At 34.2% G+C, this 4,057-nt stretch overlaps 1 non-coding gene across 1 annotated transcript; it reads right to left on the bottom strand.

Annotated features, from left to right (window-relative positions):
* Positions 1-476: 476 nt before the first annotated feature.
* LOC100800403 (protein SOB FIVE-LIKE 6) lies at positions 477-1,502 on the bottom strand. The gene is made up of 4 exons (XR_005889781.1): positions 984-1,502; positions 786-866; positions 600-675; positions 477-502 (listed from the first exon to the last, which is right to left on the bottom strand). It is a non-coding gene; the product is annotated as a protein SOB FIVE-LIKE 6 (transcript).
* Between the last annotated feature and the right edge of the window lie 2,555 nt (positions 1,503-4,057).

Genomic DNA, 4,057 nt, shown 5'->3' with positions numbered 1-4,057 from the left:
GAAATTCAACATGCGAACATTTATTTAAAATTATATTAACTGGTATTTCAATGTAATTCTATATAATTCAACTATAAATCCTAACATGTGTGTGCATTGGTTAGTTTCTTGCTACCTTATATTCTAATTTAGCAACTCAATGTTTGTGTTCTCGATACCAGGGAAATATATATATAAAAAAGGACAATTTATGACTATTCAGGCATGCCTATCACGGATGGCATCCAAGAAAATGAAATCAGAAACCCTCTTCAGTTTCTTATATTCTTTTATGTTGTTCCAAATTGCATTGGCAGTGGCACAGTAGCAAATATTGAAAAAAAATTGTAAAATTACAATAAAAGGGATTTTCCTTTTTCTTTCTTTCTAGAAAAGAATCAAAGGAGTTCTCTTTGTCATTGAACAACATCACCACTGACATCCCCTAGACCTAGTCTTTCTTTCCACAGCAGAAGCAAAAGCTACAGCTAAAATTTTCATTTCCATCCTTCATCGAAACCAACTATCAAGAGATAAATGATGCAACAAATGAGACACATGTAACTTAATTATAAAAAGTACACACACATAAAAACATAATGTACAAAACAATGGATCACCTGGTTCCTCTGAAGCTTGTTTTCCACCAAGAGAACGCTCAAAGAAACTGAAGTGTTTCTGGAATTTAGACTTTTTCTACAAAAATTGACTAGTTTAGCTCAACACAACAAAATGTGCAACCAGGCAATAAGAAAAATGTGATAGAAATATTAATATTTCATTTAATAATAAAACTAGAAGTGTACCTTTATTTTTGTTCCCAAGAAACATGGGGGAAAATCCAGTGCATTTTCCACTGCTTCATTCCCTAAGAAACTAGCTTTCTTCTATTCAATTAAAAAAAAAACCATTAGCCTCCCTAAAAAAATTGTTGTTAAGGAGAAATTATATACACAAATAGTTTATGCCAATGGAGATAACATTACAATAGCTTTTTGACTTGCCTTGGGACAAGTAAGAACAAGGGAACTGACAATGTCATCAAGAGGTGAAGGATGTTGATTGTTACCTTATTTTTTGGCCTTCTTGTTGTTGTTCTTCTTCTTTTCTGATTCTTTGGTGTAGTGAGAAGTAGAAGGATACCAATTTACACAATAGTGTTGACCATCATCTTCATGGTAATGTTGAGGACCAAATGAAGCATCAGAGATCATAGACAAATCTTCTTCCTCTTCCTCCACTCTTGCTCCCTTTCCTCCATGGTCTTCTATCCCACCTCTTATCTGGAAATAACTTTCAGAAAGAGAGGAATGATCCAAGTAATGTGTCCATCCAGATTCACCAGCACTATTGTATTGTGAACTTGATATATCCATTTAGCCCTTTTTTCTTTGAGTGATTGCTAGGTATCCTACACTCTAATATTGTGTGATCAAGGGAAAAAGTGTGTGTGGAGTAGTAAATAAAGGATATATTTTTCTCTCCTTCTTGTGCTTCTCAATGTGGTTCTTCACAGTTTAAGTAGAAGAGGAGTAACACTAGAGAGTGGAGAAAAAATAATTCATTGAAACAAGAGAGAGAGAGAGAAACAAACGAATCACTAGAATTTTAAACTGCTTGTCCCTTTGCTCACTCCTTTCGCCTTCTTATTTTATCTTTATGCAAATAAATCAACATTGCTAGTTGGCTTTGTGTGCGTGTTAGTACTAAAATGTCCATTAGTGTAGATTGTAGAATGAGAGTGTGTGTGAAAGAGAGAGGTTGTTTATGGCAGCATAACATTACCAATTACCATAGATAATAATAGGAGTAAGTGTTGTCCTTTCAAGTTAAAAAGTTAATATTAATTTGGTGCAGTCACTACTAATGATGCTTTAATGATTGGTCTTTTGTTCCCGTTAATGGTTCACAAGTGTGTGCTTTGAAACAACCAACAAACTAATTTCTTCACCTTTGTCATTTTTTTAATGTTTTTATTGAACAACAATTTGTCACAATCACCAACATACACCACATTGCTCTTGTCTCCTTGATGGGTTTGTAGTCCTCTAGATATGTCATCAACATTTAAGAGAATAAAAATTGGTATTTTTATTGTTCTGTTTTATGTTTTGTAAATTTTAGAGAATAAAAATTGTCTTCTATGTTTATCAGACTAAATATATAAATCCTGTTGGATGAATGTGTCTCGTCTCTTTAGGAGGGCAGTCTAAAGATTGTAAAGTGTATCCAACATCGTTCGTGAATAAGTGTAGGTTAGTTAATTGTCATAACCTTGGAAAACATTGAATCAATTAAAGTGATGTAGTTTTAAACCTCTTCCATTCCTTCCATTGGTATTTGATGACATAAAGAAGGCACTTCTGAACATTGAGTTGGGATTTTTGGTATTTCAGACCCAATGAATGCATGGTATAGAGTAATTAACCTAGTGAATGCCAATGTCACAAATGAAAGGGACACCAAGCTTTTCCATAGAAGCTTTGATCCTATCATCAAACCCAATGAATGCAGGGTATACCTCTGAAGGCACTTATCCTGCATTTTGTCCAATGCCATAGCCAAAGGGTAACTAATTGCAAACCCTAGCTCCAACCGTTGCAACATTTTACCAGCTCAACCAATCAATACACGAATAGAGGGCAATTTCACACATTAACACAGAAAAGTATATACATATATATATATATATATATATATATATATATATATATATATATTCTCATGGATTTCTTTTTTAGAGGATTGTTTTTTCTTTTGTTTTGGACAGGCCGGTAGACCAAATTGTTCGCAGAAAGAACCTAAATCTCTCTTTGTTTGAGCCTTTTCTTTGGCTAATTGCCTCTGAATTTTGTCATCCTGACAAATTTTTAAGGCTACCTTTTGGACGTAAGAAATTAGTTGACCATAGCTTAAACTTTCATATGGAATATCTCCATTGACAGATTGACTACGGATTTTATCTCTAACCTTGTCTCCTAATGATCTGGGAAGACCAGCTAGAAATTTTTCTTTCCAAAAAGGTTGTTGACTATCTTCTCTTGTGTAAACCCTAGTTAGGAAAGTATCTCTATACCACCTAAAATCCGCTAAGGTTCTACACTTAAGATTTGACAATAATTCTGCAGACCTATCTTTCCACAAGGATGGGTCTCCAATGAAATGTTGGGCTATTGTAAAAATTAATGTGTTAACAGCGTCAGGAATCTCTTTATCATCGTCATTAGTAATGACTTTTCCATTGAGATCCGTCTTAACTGCGCTGTAAATTTTTGATTTCTCTTCGTTAGTGAGATAATTATCCCACCATCCTTTTAATTGTCCAGAAAATCCTGCCACTAAGATATCTATAATGGTCTCTTCTGAACATTCATGGGAGGTTTGGTAAGCCGTAGCCACCATGGTCATATGTTGGAGTGTATTCATGATGTTATACTCCGTTTGTGCATCTATGTTCCATTCATAGATGTTGTTTGCACTAAAACTCTTAAAATTGTTTTCACCTCTTTCTTCTAATAGAAGGTCGGGGGCAGTTGGACGTTGATAATATAATTTGGAGGGTGTTTTCCAGTGTTTGGAATTAATTGGATTTATATTCTTTTCTGACACTGATCCTATCTCAATTGTGTTATCTGAGTTTTGGTCACTATCTTCATTAATAACATTGATTAATTTGGAGGTACTTCTTGTTACCATTTTGGAAGTATTTTCTGAGGCTTGGGGGGTATCTGGAATGACTTTAAGTAAACTACCAATCTTGTTTAGTAATTCACTATGGTTGTCACCTACGCCTTCAATTAAGGATTTAGTTTTTCTAAGTTCCCTAATTTTTCTTTTAGCCTTCTCACTAACTTTGAAAGGTTTGAATAATGGTTTTTCAATGGGGATTTTTGGCGAAGTTTCCTCAATTGATTTTTGTTTAGGAACTACCTTAGTTTTTATGGTTTCTCCTAAAGCTTGTAAGTATTTGTTGGTATAGTTTGCCTGTTCCATTAGGCTCTTAATGTCTTTAGAGGTTATTTCCTCGTTGACATCTTTTGTCTTGAATGGAATTGCCATGACAGGTTTATTGTTACTG

The sequence above is a fragment of the Glycine max genome, chromosome 18 (genome assembly GCF_000004515.6).
Source record: "Glycine max cultivar Williams 82 chromosome 18, Glycine_max_v4.0, whole genome shotgun sequence".
Classification (NCBI taxonomy): domain Eukaryota; kingdom Viridiplantae; phylum Streptophyta; class Magnoliopsida; order Fabales; family Fabaceae; genus Glycine; species Glycine max.
This window is presented reverse-complemented; position numbering and strand designations above follow the sequence as displayed.